This window comes from Anguilla anguilla, chromosome 10 (assembly GCF_013347855.1).
Source record: "Anguilla anguilla isolate fAngAng1 chromosome 10, fAngAng1.pri, whole genome shotgun sequence".
Taxonomy (NCBI): Eukaryota; Metazoa; Chordata; class Actinopteri; order Anguilliformes; family Anguillidae; genus Anguilla; species Anguilla anguilla.
This window is the reverse complement of record NC_049210.1, coordinates 7,224,295-7,244,118: the sequence shown is the minus strand read 5'-3', so window position 1 is coordinate 7,244,118 and position 19,824 is coordinate 7,224,295. Positions and strand designations below refer to the sequence as shown.

General features: G+C 46.0%; 1 long non-coding RNA gene across 1 annotated transcript in view; it reads right to left on the bottom strand.

Annotated features, from left to right (window-relative positions):
• LOC118237307 overlaps positions 1-19,824 on the bottom strand; it is a 105,846-nt gene that overhangs the window by 46,094 nt on the left and 39,928 nt on the right. Inside the window, exon 2 of the long non-coding RNA XR_004767144.1 lies at positions 15,259-15,365. This is a non-coding gene — a long non-coding RNA (uncharacterized LOC118237307). The remainder of the gene's footprint in view (positions 1-15,258; positions 15,366-19,824) is intronic.

Sequence of the window (19,824 nt, the reverse complement as noted above, 5' to 3'; positions counted from 1 at the left end):
ATGTTCCCAAAAGTCAATAAAAATACATGTGTGGTGTACTACGGTACATGTGTTCGACCTCCGGCCAGGCTCAAAGGTATCCAGGGGACAATCACAAGTTAAAAGGGTTATGTTTCAAAAAAAAGGTTTCATATTTTGAAATATTTTCCCAAATCTATATATAAATAGTCATTGCATTCCAAGGGTGGCCAGGGACCCCCCCCCCTACAGTACCTTCAAAGACCCCGGCCCCCCTGTTGAAAACCCAGGTACTCCGGTATAAATGGGGAAGGGGGGGGTGCGGGGGTGGTTGAAATAAATGTAAAAATTGAAGGGGATAGGAGGAGAGTTTGGGAGGGGGGCACTTTGAAGTGTCCCACCGCTGTAGTTTCCGGACTGATGTATCTAAATCCCCCCCCGTCCCCGTCCCCCCCCCCCCAGAAAAACCGCTGCAGCCAGCCTCCTTTTAAACTCGATACGCTTGTGCAGAGGCCCTGCGCTCCGGTCTTAGGCCGATAATGAGCCCCGCCCCTCGGACCGACTGACCACCCGTCCGTTTCCCCCGCTACACGGCCCAATCAGCCGCTTAAACACGACACAGCTGCTCTGGACTCCGTCATTAGTAATGCCCCCCCCCCTTAGACGCCCCCCCCCACGCCCCCCCCCCATCCCGCTACGCCAGGATCTCCACTGACCTTTCACTTCTCAATCTATTCGGTTCTCACTTCAGTACCTTTATTGCACCTCATGCGACATTTGCTTTGCAGGCACATACTAGACGTGACACAGCATGCATTGATAAACACATACACATATGTGAATGCATGTGTGTGTGTGTGTGTGTGTGTGTGTGTGTGTGATGTATATGTTTGTCAATGGATGCTGTGTTAGCTAAGCGGCATGATATACGTCATAAATAGAGCCCCTTATGCCCTGCCACCCCTCAAGAAAACCCCCCCCCCCCCCACCAAAAAGATTGATTGAGTGGCGTCACAATGGATTTGCATCATGTTAGTAAAAAAAGAGGAAGTAGGTAGAAACTGTGTACAAACTGTGCCCCCCCCCCCAACCTCGCCATCGCCACAGCTGAAAATTCATGTGCATAAATTCACAACATCTCACAATATACAATCCTCGTGAACATGAGCACACACCCTTCCAATGAAGTTCTGGATCCACCCATGTGATCTGTATCAAGGCCAGACAGAAAGATAAATAAGGACCTAGTGTTTGGGAAGGTGTGGGGGGGGGGAGGGGGGGGGTAAATTCCTACCTGATAAGCTGATCATAGTCTCATGCGTGAGTCTAAGCTGAAGGAAGGAGAAGAGGACAACCCCCCCTCCCCCAAAACCAGCCGATACCAGCATCAGGGTAGCGTGAAAACACCCCTAATACGCTGACTGAAAAGTAAACACGATGCCCTTCCATCAGGGTACCCCCCCTCACCCCCACTGTCTGACAACCTGTCATCCTCAAAAAACAAGTCTGGGTCAAAAAAAAAAAAAGTCCCTCACTCCTGAGAAAGGCAAGGTGTTCAAATGGACGCTTTCTCCACATTATAATCTCACCAATCTCTGACGAGCGAATCATCGTGCTCCAAGTTTGTGGTCCAATTCACTAAGCTATAAAGTATTTTCTTCGATACTAAACAATGCAAAGTTTTTTTGTTTTTTAAAGAGGCTTGTCATGGAGTAGTTAAAGTTATGCAAGTCTTTGCGTAACATACTGTAGTTATGACGCACACCCCAATTCCCTTTCTCAAAAACCTGCTTTAGTCCACGAGTAGCTAGCTGTCCTCAACTGTTTGGATTTAACCCTTTTTGAGAATGTTCTTTTTCAAAATTCGAAGTTAGAGTTCTAGAACTTTCAGTTACCAGTAGTGATTGTTACTCCAGCATTAGAATGTTCACTTAAGCAAATTCTAATCACATATACTGCATGTGATCTTACACCTTAAAGGGTTAAAATGGACAGCAAGATGGTTTCTTGTCCATTCTTTCAGAATTCAGAGATGTTATTTGTTCCAGTTTCATAAAACGAGCACTCCAGCTCCTGAAAATTATCAAGTACTGGGCATAGCCCGCTATGGATTACAATTTTACTGTCATTAACCCATACTACAATAAGACAATTATGACAAAACTATATCACAATTCAGACACAACACAGTCCTTCCTAGTGAAGTACAAATATAGTACAGTTGTTTGTTTAATTCTGGGCACTTGAGTCATCGATCTAATGATAAACAACATAATCCCAGCTAGAATGCACCTGATATAAGAACAACTGGATTAACCGGTTGGCTGATGTCCCCGCCCCCACCAGTCCACCATGGACAGCTATCTTGAAATCCGACCACTATTCTCAAAAAGCTAGTTAAGTAACAAAACAAAAATAAGCTGGCACAGTGCTGTGATTATCACAGGATATACACAGGTGTTGTCGATTGATGTGTACCTCCCAAATTACAGAGTGCCATCTCACCCTGGCCCCGCCCCTCCTATTGAGAAGTGAGAATAAATAAATAAATAAAATCTCCTTGACTCTTGGCTGGGGTTGTGGTTCATAAGCTGGGTTTACGGACGTTGGCATCATAGGCACAGTAGGGGACTTCACACACACACCACAAGCTCCACCGTTTGTTTTGGGCAGAGGGGCAGAGGCTCCAAGAAAATACAGGCGTGCGGGCGGGCGTGCGGGAGAGGGGCCGCGGGCGAGATCGGCTCTCTGATGTGTCAAACGCAGACACGCAGCGCAGCGTCTGCGAGAGTTTATCGGAAAGGCATCGAGAGAGAGAGAGGTGGGATTATTTTTTCGCAGATGAGGGTGGACCGGGCCCTCACCAGAGCTGGCTGTTAACAAAGATGGCGGATAGTGCAGTTGTGAGAACCTGGCCACGCTTCAGAGCGGTGAGCAAGTGCATCACAGATAACTTCCCCCCCACCCCCGCCCTCTGAGGCAATTCTGTTCAGGAGTCTTGGCTGCCAGTACTTTTTTTTTTTTAAACACATTTTTCTTCCTATTGTAGGGTTGGCGAAACCAAGGGGGACGAAATATCAGTAACAAGGCATTCCCTCTTGGGCTTTAGCTCCAGGTGAAGGGAAGAATCTCCTTCCTCTTTTGTCTAGGTGGCGGCGAGCATATCTCCCAAGATAAAAGCATGGACAGAAAAAAGGGAAAAGATGGGGGGAAGAAAAGCAAGAGCAAAAAAAAAAAAAAAAAAAAAAAACATTGGAACATTACAGCATGGAGGCATTGTGGGCACTGACACCACAGTAACTTCAAGGAGGGCTTGGGTTTGGGTTTGGACAGGGAATAAAAGGCAAAGGAATGAAAGAGGAGGAAAAAAGAAAGAGAGAGAGAGAGGAGAGCAGAGAGGAGGAACTGGGAGGCTTCATTTTTCACAGCACGCTCGTTTGCCGGGACGATGGATCGAGCAGGGGGCACGGGGCGGGGGGCGGGCAGATTCATCAGGCCGGGGTGTCCGCTGTCCCGGGACAAGGGGTGCAGCAGCTGGGGGTGAGAGCGAGCAGGAGACAGGGCCCAGGTGGGACCGCCCTGTTCCAGAGGCCCATGACAGACCCTGGGGGGGAGGCCAGGGAGTGGGGTCACCCAAAAAGGGGAAATGTGTGAGGTTTGAGTATGTGTGTGTGTGTGTGTGTATTTCTGTGTGAGACAGTGTGTGCGTGTGTGTGTGTGTGTATGCATGAGAGTGTGTGTGTGTGTGTGTGCACGTGTGAGAAAGTGTGAGTGAGTCTGCATGTGTACAAGTATGTGCCTGAATGCACGTGTGCGTGCGTGTGTGAATCCATGTGTGCATGCATGTGCGTGGGTGTGTGTGTGTATGTGTGCACTGGGGGACTAATAGACACTCTTTCTAACCCAGCATTAAGGCACTGGGTGCCCCTTATTTCCAAGGTGTGTTAGAGCAGGCCAAAAATGACGCAGAATAAAAATAGCACATTTCTCACAGGTTCGGCAGGTATTATATTTGCAGGTATAAGAGTCACTATGTAAGTGCGCTACGTGGAGACTGTGTGCATGAATCACTGTGGGCTGCAGCCAGGATCACGTGTGTGAGAACTGAAGGACATTGACCCCGCCACCTCTGTGCCCTAAAGGTCAAGGCAAGGTGGAGATGACAGCCAAGGGGTCAGTGGGGTCCCATCAATCCCAGACTACGCTGTACCCTGCCCAGGGAAATGCGGGAAGTCACCAGAATATCACATATGTCTGCGTTTATTGTTAGAAAATTAATCAGTAGAATATCAGTAACTGTTTACTTGTAAACATCAATAGGGGGGCATTTTTACTGACTTTTGAGATTTCAATAATAAAAGCAAAATTATATACATGTTAATAGTGAACAATATTATTTATTTCCAGCAGAAAAACAATTGGTATCTGCACGCATGTGTGTGTTTGTGCATGTATGGGTGCACACGTGTGTGCGTGTGCGTGCACTGGCACACATAATAAGCCTTTGTTTTACTCCCATCCAGTTTTCTGATGTCTTGTTAATTCCGGAAATATGTGACAGTTGTGATTTAGGGCTGTTTTGACTGAAACAGCAGAAGCTCCTCTTCGCAATCAATCACACAAAACTGAAAGCGGTTATTTTTCCAACTCCACATTCATCTGGGGAGGAACGAAGAAAACCTATAAATACAGCCACCTCATACACCTCCGAGACAACTTGCACTTAGTCATGGAACAGGGCACAAACAAGACTTTCCTCTCCCCCCATCCCCACAAATCCCCCAACCCCCCTTCCCAACCCCTCCAACCCCCCCCGCCCAGCTCAACGCGAAACAGGAGTCACATATTAACACGCACTCCTGCAGTGCAGATAAAAATCGCGTATAAACAGTGAGGTCACTGCATGTAATCACTCTGTCACTACTCTATTAGCACGCTACAGTAGAACCTCACAGACACGAACCAAAGCACACGTACGAGTCACCAGTTAAACAGAAAGGAGTCACACACTTTGATAAAAAATATTTGAAACGCTGTCGGATTAAGATAAAGGGCCATGTATTCACACTATAGCTCAAGAATACAATGTGGGGACATCAAACTTTTTTAACCATAAGATAAAGAGGGACAAGAATAAAAATATGAAAAGTTTTGATTTTGGTTCTTAAGGCAACATAGGAGGTCACTAAAAAGGAGATGGACCACACGGAATGGAAACTTAAGACAAGAATTGAATTCATGTTTTAATAAGATCCCAATTACTGCTTATCGGTTTTTGGTTATTAATTTCAACCAAGGTTCATAATTAAAACCTTAGTTGAAATAAAACAGATCCAAAACTATTCACACCAACTGTGATGCATTTTTTTTCAAAGTAGGGATAAAAATGGCTTGCCCCAACGGCTGCCTGTATGTACAAGGAAACATGTAGAAGTGCAAAACATGTCAAATCCATTTTCAGAGTGTTGGCCCTGAGCTGCAATGTTACTTTAATAAAAGCTAGCCATTAGCAATCCTTCCATTTCCATACCCCAGCTGCTGTGTGATTCCCTGCCAGATGTCGTCCCTCAGCTCCAGGTCTTTACATTGGTCACATCGCTTGCCATAGAGCTCCTTACGTCCGAGACACAAATTAAATTAGCCAGATGAAAAAGAACTGAATTAGCCAGTCCGCCATTTATGGAAAAACACATTAGGCGAGCGTCACAAGAATCCCATTTGTCAATAGCCTATTTTGGCTTGTGAAATAACACAAAAAAATCTAACCAGATTTGAATAATATAACGAGTAATCTTAGAAGGAAGAGGGGTTCGGAGAATTTTCGTAACCTACAGGGGGGAAAATGGGCTGGAAAAATGGCTTTGGTGCACAAAGGCCTTCAGACCGAGGAACGGGGGGTAGAGGGGCAGTTTGGCGGGCCTGTCATAGCTCAGCCCCTTCAGACAAAGACCTCCTTCTTCTCAGCCGCAGCGGGAAACGCTCGCTGTCTCTGGAGCTCTGCACCGCCATCCCACCAGGTGGTAAGAGAGAGGTTTCTGTTCTCCCATTGGCTTTATACAGGAGGGCCTCTGGGCTCCCATTGGCTACAAAGGAGGACTCCGTGCTCCCATTTGCTATACATAGAGGGACTCTGGCAAAATATGGGCCAATATTTTATCTCGGGTAAAAAACCCGAATGAACCAGAGTCCCTGAGTGCTTCACATCCCCTCTGACACGCATGCACTCTGGTCCCGATTCCTTCCATCCCAGGCGAAAGCTGCGTTGCCATGGTTTCAGCACAGCTGGAGTATAAAAGGTAGGGGGTGTCGCCCGGCGGCCCGAGCGCGTCGGCCGAGCGCACCTGTGAGCGATTAGTCATGTGACACCGGGCCGAAGCTGGGGAGGATGACGGGGCTTCGGCTTTGGGGAGACGAGGAAGAGCGCGCGTCACGCCTCGTTAGACCCCTCCCGTATCGTACTGTACCGCCACAGCTGCGCGGGGCGGCTTCCAAATACCCTCCGCGGACCCTCTGCCCTCCGCCCCATCGCTCCATACAGGCCCTGAGAAAGGTCCCCTTGCCCCCCCCCACCCACCCACGAAACAGCCTGTGGTCCAGGCTAAATCCCAGCTCAAATCCAAACTGCGACAGCAGACGGGCTTTCAAAAAATGAATAATAAATAAATAAATAAATAAATAAACTATTCCTAAAACTCTTCAAGTCTTACCGAGTACACCAGTCCACATCAAAAGGACCTTTGAGAAGCATTTAGCGCTTAGTTTAAATGTCTTAATAAACTGTTTTGTTTTATTGTGAATTCTACTCCCTTGCTGTTATTTTAATGCATGTTTGAAATCAAGTCTGGTAAGCTCTCGAGGGCCGTTTCCATGGCAACCTTGCCGGTGGTAACCGTGCAGAAAACACGGCACAGACAGATCTAGGCCCGAATTCATGAAGCATCTCAAAGCAGGAGTGCGGATCTGAGATCAAATTTTTTCCTTTAAGCTTTGTAATGGATAAGATTAGGACGCGGACAGGGAAAATCTGCTCTGAGATACTTAATGAATGTGGGCCCGTGATACAGCATGACCTCCACTCTCTTCCACAGTGGAGCAGGTCCAGTGCTCTCCATTCTGAGCCACCAATAACATCTCTCGCATCTAACTCGCTGTAACTGGATCTGCGGCCGATTCACGAGCGTGAAACCAACTTAAGTCCAGATGGTCCACCTCAGCAGACTGCGCAAGCACCATAAATGTCTCACGCCTGACAAAGATAATGTCTTTTTTTCGTTCCCAAAATAAAAGTTCCACGGTTATGCTTTGCTATGTCCTGAGCAAAGATACCCCGCCCCTAACAAAAAAATAAAAAATTAAAAATAAAAGTCTGATGATTATGCAAGATCCACCGTACAAGACAATACAGAGGAAAGAGAATTTCACTCCGTGTGAGTGTGGAAAATGCCACGAGAGACTGTCGGCTTAGTCCTTAGGTGCTGAAAAAGGCAGCAGGGTAGACCAGGTAGCAGTGTTCTCCATGCTCTAGGGCTCCCTGGTTCACCGCGGTGTATACTGGAGAAAAAAAGAGCAACGGGATTCTTACTTTCTCTCCAATTTCCTTCGGCCGAGCCCAGAACTCGGGGTGTGTTTCCGACCCCCCCCCACTCGGCAGCCTGCGGATGAAGGAGCTCAACGGGACACAAAGGCCGTTCCCCAAACGGGGGAAACCCAAAGTCGCTCACAAAACGAGCAAATTCAAAAAGCGAATTACGCTGCATCCACCCCATAAAAAGGGAGGATGAAGGGCTTAGCCGGGAAACCTGCCGCACTTCCGTACGCTCAGCTGCAACGTTCTCGCAAAAACAAACCTTACCAAAACAAAGATCAGATCACTGACTGGCTCACCTGCCAACCCCGGCCTACCCAACTGTCAGGGCCCTCGGCGACCGTCGCGTCCCATCCACGGGCGTATCCTCCTAGCAGACCGCGTCTGTCGGCATGGCAACTAGAACATCGACACGAGGAGCGGGGATACATAAGCTACGATGGGGACATTTCGGCCTGCCTGCCCACCTGGTTTGGTTTCCCCAAAATCCTGAGGGTGCAAAAGGAGCACACTGCCAGAAATCCCACCCAAACCCCGTAGCCCTCACCTCAAACGACTCCCACCGCAACGTCGCCTTGGGGGAAGAAACGCGACAGATATTATTTACAGCGTTCAGTGCCACGAATGTCAGTCGGGGGGACGAAGGTGACTAATTAGCACCGTTCTTTCAGTAACACACAGAAACCTTTTCTTTTTTTTCCCCCAAAAAGGGCAGGGTCACCCACGATGACGATAAATTTTCCGGTGCATATCTTGCATGCGAGGGCTGGTGTTTCTTCTCAAAAATGGCTAAGCAGCACGCCAGAGAACTTGTAAAGTACGCGTATTTATGAGACTTCTTCATACAATACTACGTGTGCAAGAGCTATCCTGGTCTTTAAAAAGCATGAAGAAGTGTGTGCATGTGTGCATGTGTGTGTGAAAGAGACAGTTACGCTAGTTCTTTATGGGACCTCTTTCAGCCGTCACTGTAACCTAAAACCGGCGGGACAAAATGGCCTACAGTGTGGTCCGAAGCCGTATGAAAATTCCACCCAACAGCATTGTCAAACCCGGAGGAATTTATTACTAATGTAGTTCAGCTGCACAGCTCTGTTTTTCTCCAGAGCGACTGGAAAAAAAATCATTAATTATCTTCACCAGTCTCCTTGATCGCCTTCAGCTTTATCTCTGGATCGTGCGCTTCCATGGCAACCGTGTGGCCCAACCAGGATGTTTCCTGTGGGCCAGGCGTTTCTAAAGCCTGCGGCTTTGGGACGAGGTCACCTCGTGACCCGTTCCTTTTGACAGAAAATGGAGACAGAGTGAAGGATTCAAAAAAAAAAAAAAAAAAAATCAGAGAGAACAAAGAAAAAAACCGCGGCAGAACCGATGGGCGCCGCACAAGGAACACCATGGCAACGCTAACCGAAAAATGCACCTTCGTTCCCGGGCAGGAAGTGCCGACGGGCTCTTTCAAGCTGCACAAGTGCGAGCAAATTCGCTGCAAGAAAAACCGACAAAATGGCTGCCCTCCAGTGCACCGCAAAGACAAGGGACAAAACAAACAAAATCGCCTCCCGCGAAATGGTTAACGTAGAAACGACGACGGATTCTCCTCAAGAATCATCCACCTGTGTTCTGAGAAGGTTCTTTAACATGGGACGAGGGGTGGGAGTTCAGAGGTTATAAGGAAAGAGTGCAACCCCCTGTACTTAAGCAAATTCATTACTGATGGTTCCTCAGGTTGTTCTCTCACCCCTAATCCCGCTTTGTCTCTAGGCCATCTATGTTGGGTTTTGGGGTTTTCGTGCGTTAGGCCCCTCCACAAAATCCTGGACACGTGGGTCTTCGACGAGACATTTGAGCCCAAAATGGCGGACCACACGAACTGGGCTTTTTGAAGACAAGGCCAAAAAACGACGGTGGAGAGAGTCAAGCTTGTGTCAACCCTCGTGAAACCCAGCGCGGCGTGACCTGTAACACCAAAACACCAGCCCTCCTAAATGGAACACAGTAGCTCACAGTATTTTACTATTAGTATTTTTATTTTATTTTTTTACATTTTATAGCCGTGCGGTTTTTGCGGAAGGCCCATGTTCTAAAAACGTCCACATCAGTTCTATACTTTTATTCATGAATGCAGAGGGGAGAAAGAAAAAAAAAACATTTTTTAAAAAACCTTCTCGTCTTCTGTCCCATTAGCTGGCAGGTACAATGCTGGCTGGCCTCCAGACAAATGAATCATCGTCAGCAGATGGCTCGATAGCTGGGAGAAGCTCCCTTCATATTAGCTTTGGCAGAGGACCGCGGTGCTCTCTCTGGGTTTGACATGTACACCTTCGCTGCCAAATAAGTCACCTTCCCCATGAAAAAAGAGCCCGTAAATCACCCCAAATGTAAATAAAAGTTAGCAGGAAACAATCTGAATCAAAACAACTTTTTTTGGTGGAGAGATTTTTTTTTAAAATTTAAAGCCACGATTGCCCAATCTCTGCACCAACAAACCCGCAAACATGAATACCTCCTGTTAACACTCAGCTGTTCCCCTAGGCTCAGAGCATCCTACCTCTTAATTTGTTTTCACTAACCATTACAGTGTACGTGCTGTGTGGTCGTATGCTAAAAGGCTAACATTATACCCTCTACAGAATGAATCTCTTTCGTCTGGAAATGCGCTTGGTTGGTGGTTTGGATGGGTCGGGCAGCTAAACCCCTCGCTTGGCGCATCGCACAAATGCGCGCCGATGATGTCATGTGACACTGGGAGAAGGTTCCAGAAAACGACCTGGCGGATGATTCTTCACCTTCAGTGACGGAAAAAGGGCACTTTCCTCATGCGCTTCTAATGCCTGCGGTTTCTCAAGGTCACTACCTCAAGGTCATTACTAGAGGTGAAGTAATCAGTACTTCACCTCTTCTGTCCACCATTTAATATTCATACCTAGCAGGAGCTTAATATTTATTACTCTTTAATTCGCATTAGCTGTTAAGAAAGAAAATGCCCAAGGGACAGCATTTGTAAATAGTACACAAGCTGTCGAATGGCTCGGTAAAGAAAGCCGGTATCACTGATCTCGTTTGACTAGCTGCACCCTGAGGTGCCCAAGAGCACATCACAGACTGCTGATCCCTCTGGGTAACCATGACAACAAGAGAAAAGTGCCCAGACCGAGGGAAGGTAGAGAAGATCTTCTTTTGCGTCACGTTTTTTTTTTTTGTTTTTTTTTTTGGCAGCCCTCAATAGAGAAAGAATAACAACGACAGCAATGTAAGGATTGCATAATGGCAGATTACAGGTGTTGGCTAAAAGGAAACAATGAAAGGACATTTAAGGAGCTGTGATTATGTACACCTTATAAAAATTCCGAACACACCCGCAGACAGATGGGAAGCGGGTAAACATGCACACGTGGTGGATTTCCAGCTTTGCGTCCCAACGGAACCAAACGCCACTACAGCTCACTCTGAAACAGAAAACACTGCACAGTGCGAGCGCCTAACATTAAAAAAGAAAAAACCTAAAAAAATCCCTCAGAAGTTCAAACCCTGACAAAACAATGAAATATATAAATATATTTCACAGCCATTTATTAGGGGGGGAAAAAAACACTGAAATATCTGAACGTGGCCATTTTTGTTGTTGTCAAATAGTTTTGAGCTTGAGTGTGTATTTTATTTCAATATACTGCGGAATGTTCCTCTTCTCTGACAGAAATGCACTGTTGTTCTCGCTGTCATTAATGCATTCCATAAACTCGGGATTAGAAAAAAAAATAAATTAAAAAAATAAAACCCGAAAACACTACTAAGAAGAGCACCTCCCATAATTCATCATTTTTGTCAGTTACCTAGCAAAGGGTTCGGTAAATATTGCGCGGCAGAGATAAATTATAGCCTTGGAGCTGAGCGGCTGTCACTCACTCGCGCGATGATTTAATGCTTCCTGCTCCGCGCCGTGGAATCAGAATGCCAACGTGCGGCACGCTGTCTCTCGCGCAGCGACTAACGCCGATAAACATAACCGCACAAACAGGAAGAATCAACCGTCTGTCTGACATGACTCTGTCCCGGGTGTTTAACTGATTGAGGAGGATTCACAGTGTGGGTTTATGAAAGCGTTGGGTCCGTTTATTGTTTCCTTTCGCCGGTCAAAGCGGGAAGAGGAACACGAAATCACATCCCATTACATCACAGGCATTTAGCATGCACTCCCTTACAGAACAACGTATACAACTTTTGCATTTCTTTGTCCATTTATACAGATGGATATATACTGAAGCAATGCAGGTTAACTGCCTTGCACAGGGGTACAATGACAGTGTCCTACCTGGGAATCGAACCTGCAGCCTTTAGGTTACAAGCCCAGCCCATCAGCCTGGACAAAAGCAATATCAATGTCATTTCACTGAGGTGTGTAAAAAAAAAAAAAAAAAAAAAAATTTAAGACAGTGTCCTCACTTTCTCAGCAGGAATTCTCTCAGAGCACGTGCAGCAATGAACTGTGTTTTACTTGGCAAGAGGATTTATTCAGAGGGGACTTTCTGTACCGTGGTAAATTCAAAGCCTAAATATACATTACGTTTCTAAGCTTCCCCTTTGCCTCGCAATAAAGATCGGTTTACATTTTCCAAACGTCACCCGGTGACTTGACAATGGTTTCTTTCCTGTTCGGTAGCCTGACTGCATTTTTTTGCCGATGTGAAAACAATAGACTGGCAGCTGCCAGTCAAATGTCACTCAGAGGTATTTACACAGTTCCTCGCTCTTTTGGGATTTGTGTGTGACACTAGGTTATCTGACAGCAGACACACATCGTAATGTGATCTGAGGACGAAATCTGACCACAGGGGCATTTTTTTATTCTCGCTCGCCAGATACTGTACTTCATTTTTTTCCCCAAAATACACATCTGCGCCACAGAAGTCAACTGTGCAAAGGACCAGTCGGGTATCTCAATCCAAATTTGTGTTAAGCCTTACCAAATGTATTTATTAAAACTTGGGAAATATCTCAAAAATTGTTTGACCCCTTTACCGCATGCCAATTCATATATTCATATGTGGCATATCAAATAACCTCTCAACCACATCATCTCTTGGCTTTGCAGACATATTTACAGTTTCCTTAAAATTTCTCAGAAATTCTGCTGTGCAATTCTAACACTTTAATTATAAGTCAAAAATACATATCTCAATGTTTACTGGGCAGCAGTGTAATATAATGGGTAAAGACGGCATACATGCGTCCAGTACCACATGAAACTGAACCCGACATACTGGAAACCCACCCGGGTTGTTGTTTTTGAGTTTGAGCCACTGCGATCGCCGGAATGTTCTGACCTGGCATCTCGGAGCACGAGACGAGATAAAAATCCGGAATCATCCACTTTGGAATTAAGGGAACAAAAGGACCTTCCCCCACAGAGATGAAACAAAACAATTAGCCCCCATATAATTTTACAAAAGCCTAGTCGGCAAGGAGTACTGTTGCCAGGAAACAGCTGCACACATGTTCTGTATTTTTCATTTTCCAGCACTTCCCTGAAAGCCAGCATTTCTAAAATAACCGCATTCCTGTACAAACACACGCGTTTTTTTCCACATCGTGTTTCCTGCCATACAAATAAATGTTAGTCTTGAGCGTTTCATTGAGCTGCCCGCTTCAGGCGTCTCGTCAATGAAACAACTTAATTCCACCGACGTGCCTGAGCTGACCGCAATCACTAATCCGCCGTCCCCGCGGCAACATCAAGGCCATCTCCACACAATCAGGTCAAATTCCATCATTAACGCCCTTCTGCGTGTTTATATTAAATCATAAAACGGGCAACATAAATACATTGGGGGAAAAGGCATATTTTTTTTATCTTAGTATTTTTATCTCAGCGAAAAATGTCTGATCGTGGGCTTTTTATTTTTCTTTGTTCAAGTCAAACACTGTTTACTGTCTGGTGAAGTTTAACACGCTAACCTTTCCTCTTAACCGTAGTCAGGGCCGCAGAACTATAGACTTGTTTCCAGCTGAAGTAACAAGACATCAACAAGACGCTCGTATCTGATGAACTCCATATGCCGAAACGCGAGCACGTGACTTCACAAACAGAATCATATGCATTTCCCATCCGTACCCCCCCCCCCCCTGCCCTGTAAACGAACGTTACTGTGGAGGGCGCAGGGGAAAAACAAATAGCTCGTCGGTGGAAGACGCTCTGTTTGTTTCTGCTGCTTTCAATGAAACCGCTTAGACAAACAGAGCCCGAGCAGCCGAACGCAGGACCTCTGAAAACCTTGCGCTTTTTTCTTATCCGCGAACATTAAGAAATGTAATGGTATCTGAAATATGCGGTAGTGGAATGTCGGGTTCTGTTCCCTTCCCATTGTGAAATTTGTTCTACCATTGTGCTGCAAGACGATCGCAGACATTTTGACTAATGGACTGTCACAGATTGTTTGTTTTAACTTAGAGCTAACTATATCAGTGGATCTTCCAAAACACATCTATGTGTTCAAATAAGAACGTATAATATTAAATGTGAGTACCTTCTCAAAGAACACACTGTGAAGCATCATATTTCTGAAAGGAAGGATTTATTGGCCTGTATTCAACCAACATTTGATCTTAATTTTGACTAACAAGTAAATGCTAGAATTGCACGTTTTATTTTCATCCACTCAGTTTGGTTTGCTGAATTTGCTAAACTGTGTTGTTTGTGAAGAAAAAAAATCTCGCTTTTAATTGTCAAGGTTAAGGACAAATGTTGGCTGAATCCCACTCGTCATCTCCTTACCATTTCTGTGCTTTAAAAAAAGAAAAACAACACTCCAAAAAAAAGAGAGACCAGATTCTTAGTTTAAGATAAACATTCATACAGTACAGAACATACTTTACAAAAACATTGGGTGCTCCAGCCCCACCTATATATATTCTTTTTTTTTTTTTACAGTTGACAGTTCAGTTCAGGGCCAGTGAATCCACAAAGGCACCTAACATCCAAGGCAATTGAGTCCGTCCTCAAGAAAAATGATCGAAAACGAGACCAACAAGCTTTCTACAAAGGCAGAATTCTGTAAGCCATCTAGAACATTCTGACATCTGGACTGGGGCACGTGACACGCCCACTCTGAACAATTACATTGGAGAGGGCATTTCTGCGAGGTGGGGGGGGGGGGGGGGAGCACGGAATTCTGAGTTGTTTAATGTATAATGCTCGAAGAACTGTATTTCGGAGCGAGAGCTGAGACTGGAAAGGGAGGGGGGCACGTTTCTGGACCGTGAACTCCCCCCCAATCCCCCCCCCCCCCACCACCGCAGACCGCACCCCCAGCAGAGCAGGGTTTTGGCAGAAATTAAAGTGTGTACCCGAAAGAGGATTCGGCCTATAGGAGATGCCCCGACGTCATCGGCGCTGAACATCAAACCCCGCCCCCCTGCAGTTAAACCTGCTTGTGCAAAACCGCACATCCTGCACCGAACCCGCAGACCCCACCGCAGGAACACGAACGGATGTAGCCCTGCGCCAAATCACCTGGACTGAAAAAAACACGAGAGCAGCCTGCCCCCTCTTTCCAGTTGTTTATTTTATTTTTTACTTTTTTCTTGATTTAGATGGAGAAAGCGGAGCAGTCAGCAAAATGAGAAGGGATCAAATCTCGGAAAGGTGTCACGGCGGGGGATCGAACCCTTTTTTTAATGTTCACTTTCAATGTTTTGCTTCAGTGACACTTGTTACTTACTGGTCATGTGCTTCCACATTCTGTGTTGTCCATGGGTGGGAGGGGTGGGGGTGGGGTTGGGTCCTCGAACCCTGCAGAACCTAGACTGGGTCATGGAAGGCCGTCGCCTGTGGGGAGAGACCTGCAGTAAGCGGTGTGTCAGTGCCAGCTGTCACTCAAACAGAATTCGGTGAAAAACAGTTCCCTCAGTCTCCAGCTCCAGGGAAAGCCCAAAGACATTGCGGCAATTTGTCATACCTATAAAAAAAAAAAAAACATTCACAACAGAAAGTGTCATCAGACCAGACGCGTTCGTCGTCCTTGGGGATCGCGTTTAGCTCTGTATCAGTGACCAAACTGCGGTTTTTTTATTAGAAAGATAACCCCCACCCCCCCCCCCCCCCCCCCCCCATTTTTTTACACCAGTTGGCAAAGACACGATAACATTCTAAGGAGAAATGTAATCTATCTTGGCAGCGTTACTTTCGCACAGAGCGCGTTAAAAAAAGAGAGAAGAAAGGGCCAGAGGGCGGTGCGTTAACTCTCCGTTTGACGCGAAGTCTGGCCGGTTGCCAGGGCTGAGTTTCTCACACTGCGTGTCGTTGCCGTGGCCGCCGACGCCGCCGCCGCGGCAACGCCTCAGGGCAGCACCTCAGGAGGGGTGAATTACAGTCTGGCTGTTGCACCTTCCAGCGGTGTCGCTTACCGCTGCTGACAAACCCACCGCACGGACGGCAAACAAATTCCCCACCTACGGTCCGCGCGGCACGGGGTGGCAAACAAGTTGCCCTCCCCCAAGCCCCAACCCCCCACCCTGGCAGAATCCACAGCCGCGCGGTACGGGCCCCCCCCCCCCGCTGTAAAAGGCATTTTTCGCAGGTTTGGCGGACAGGCTGAGCGAGGTCCAGAGCTGTCCGGGCACGAAGCGGAGTGTTCGAGATGCGCGCGACGCACCTGGTCATCCGTTTCCGGTTATGGGGGTTTTTACTGAGAACTCTTAAAGAGTCCAGAACCACGGTCCTCCCTGTTTCTGAACCCCGTGACCCCCCCTGCCACTGAATGCCACACAGGTCAGCGAACCTCGTAACGCTTCAGACCGGCTCCGACGCTCAGCACTGCACTTCCTGTGTCACTGTGGACGTTCTGCGTCAGGCCCGAGCCAATAATTAAAATAGCCTCTGAGCGATTTATTTGATCGTAAAATCAAAAATACACGGCCATGTGTCATCACAGCAGCCGGGACCCAATAAACATTTGTCCTTAACTTTGACCGGCAATTAAAAACAGGATTCTTTTTCATTTTATTCACAAAAACTGTTTGGCAAATCACAAAAACGGACTTGCCAAGTTGAGTTTACGAAGAAAAAGTGGACTGCTTGTGTTTACTTGAGAGTCAAGGTTGAAGGAAAATATTGATTGAATCTCAGCCAGTGTGGCTGAAGAACGAGTGAGCTCTGATATCTTAAGACAGAAAACATCATGTTCACTGCCATGGGGAATACATAATCTCTCTCAAATCAGGTTTTATATTTCCCAAAGACATTTTAAGGACACGTTTTGTCAGATTTTGGGGAGCACTATATAGGGCTATATTAGGCTACAGGGTTACTTTTGCAATGTGTGCACGTTTCAAGGCACCTCTTCATTTTAAAATAACCCATTGTGCCTGCAAAGGCACGTGCTTCCCTCTCCAGTGACCAATCAGATGTGGATTTAATTTGTAAACCAATGGGCTGTCAGCACTATCAGAACACTGATATTGGAAGACTTATCAGTCAGTGAAATTAGGTTCATGAGTCAGCTAGAAAGATGGATTCACTTAACTCACAAAATAAGTTTTTTTTTTTTTAGTTACAGGCCAATTCTCCCAGACTTCTGGAGAACAGTGGGATATTGGACCTTTTTCTGTAACTTTTAGAAGATTTGACGTTCCAGGGTGCTAATTATTTTCAAGGTTTTTTTGAGGGCTAATGACACCCTGATATAAACACTCCACTGCAAGCCGAAGGTCCTCCCTGGATTTGTACCTGCCGGCAATTAGAGGCGATATTATTCGCAGAGAGTTTGCTTAAGTAATCTCCAGATTAAGAAATCATTTATTTCACTTCTCGACTGTCTGGCTGACTAACACATTCCTTAGCCAGTACATCCCTCTCTTAATGCATGTTCCATTCGATTACGGCGTACAAAATGCAAGACTGTTCAAATAATAAGTCATGCATTCAAGGAGAATAGACATATCGTGACAAGCCACAGACAAAGGTTCTTTTAGCCATTCAAATGCGATCAACAAAGGGATTTCTGAGCGCAAATATCCCTTTTGCAAATACGTTGTTTTCTGCAGTAGCTCTAACAAACCGTGGTTTTATTTACATGTAAGGAATAAGCAGAAGGTACTTGTGTAATGCAGGTGCCTGCGTTTTGACATCTGAAGTTCCACACTTCGGAATGATCACTAATAGCTGATATTTTCCAGAACAGATTGCAGGCTGGGAAGAAATACTGTAATGTTCCGAAAGGCTAAGAGAAGAGGCAGGAAAGGCAACACAGCTTTTCTGGATGAGAATGTTTTGGTTTGCTGTCTATCTTGGAAGCTGTTTGTTAAATGTAACCAAAAAAAACTTTTTTTTTTTTTTTCCCAAATCTTGATTACATAATTACAAAAAACACAGATTTATAATACAGGTGGTCTGTCATGCCTGCTTTCCACGTAATCACAAACTGACGAATTAGGCAAACACCACTGATGTGACCGTGCAAGCCAAGCACTCAATCGAACGTGCGTTAGCTTGCACGAATAGCTGCCGCACACCAGCAGTCGACCCAGGCTAACGAAATGCGCCGCGGCCCTGGCGTGATTGGCAGGGACCGCTGCGATGGCGGCCGGGGGATTTTCCCGCTCCGGATCGCGGAAAACAGAGAGCAGGCCGGGCGGGTGGGCGGGCGAGCGAGCGGGCGGGCGAGCAGCGACAGATACAGAGAGAGAGAGAGAGAGAGAGAGAGAGAGAGAGAGAGAGAGAGAACGCCAGCGATTTGCTCTGCTGTTGCCGAGGGACGTTTAATAAACACATCTCCCGTCCTCCGGGGGGTGAGCGAGTCGACCCCCAGACCCTCGCCAGACGTGTCAGACGGGAGCGAGGGGGGGGGGGGGGGGGAAATAAAAAATAAAAAAGGGCCTGAAATTCACAACCAGAGAAAATGAGCCTAAGTCTCTGTGTCCTCTCCCATTATTGCAGGCGGGAGGGGAAGCGGGTTCTGTCAGGGCAGGCCGAGAGCCAGCACGTCTATCCAACACAATGAACCGAGAGTTTTAAAAAAAATAATAAAATAAATAAAATACTGATGGAACAAATTCGGGGAATTACCAGAGAGTTTACATTTGACTTAGAGATTTAGCTCCAGGGCAATAAACACCACATCAAAGAAAGTGGAATTTTTTAGCCCATACATACGGCTACATACGAACGCTAGTCATCCGTAGCGATGCATGAGTTCCCTTGCAAGTGAACTTATAGTCGTATTAGCGAGTACACAGGGCACGCATTTCGATACAGAGCATATATAGATATTCAGGTTCCATGATGTTATATGATATTTTCTGATGATATATCTTCATAATGTTAGTCACAAAAAACGCATGACGTTGGTATTTATGGGAAAAGTTATTGGAAAAGTTCATAGCTCAGTTCTTATTTTATGACAAGCAAAAAAAATGGGAATCTTTAAACAGAAGTTTTTGCATGGCTTTCTTGGATATGTTCATACTTTTACGATAGTTGGCTCAGATTCATAGCTGGGACACGGGAAATTTTAAGTCATGACTTTCAAAGAAAAAAGAAATATGCCCAGCACTACTTGACACTTTCTAAATCCCCTATAAACCCCTCTGTCTGCTCAAGTGTCTCCTCTTTTTCACTTCAGCCAAAACTCCGCTAGGAGGTCCAGCCTGTCCAGCCTGTCATTTTCAGTTGTTGGAAGAGGATAATTTAAAAGTTTAATATTAAAGAAGCTCTTGAGAAAATTTGTAAAATTACACACATAAAACAGTTCTTGTAAAATGTTTTCCTGAGATCCTCTTTTTTTCTTCTCCAGTTTTGTGAAACTGGTTCCAGATTGAAATTTCTGAGGCTGAAAAACATATTTATTGAAATTTATTTGCCAGATACGGTGTACAGTAATCAGCACTTGCACAGATGTGTCCAAGTGAGCACTGAATTTAACTGAAGAGACATTTGTAGTCCCTGAGCAGGTTAAAAAAAAACTGATAAAAATTGAGGGCAAAATGTCAAAATATCAGCAGTATCCAGCAGGCAGGTGTATAACAATTGCAGGCAGACAAGATGACATCACATATAACAGCAGCATCACAGGGACACAAGCCACCTGGGGAGTTGAAAGTGGCAAACTAAGAGGGGGTCTGTTCCATTTTAGAGTCCTCGGTATGAACCGGCTGGGAATGAATCCCACACCCTTCCAGGTAGAAGCCCGACAACTACCATTAGGTATTCCCTGGCGGTGATACCTCATCCCCTCTACAGATTCCCCCCCAACAACTCAAAAACCCCCCCCTCCCCTAACCCCCCCCCC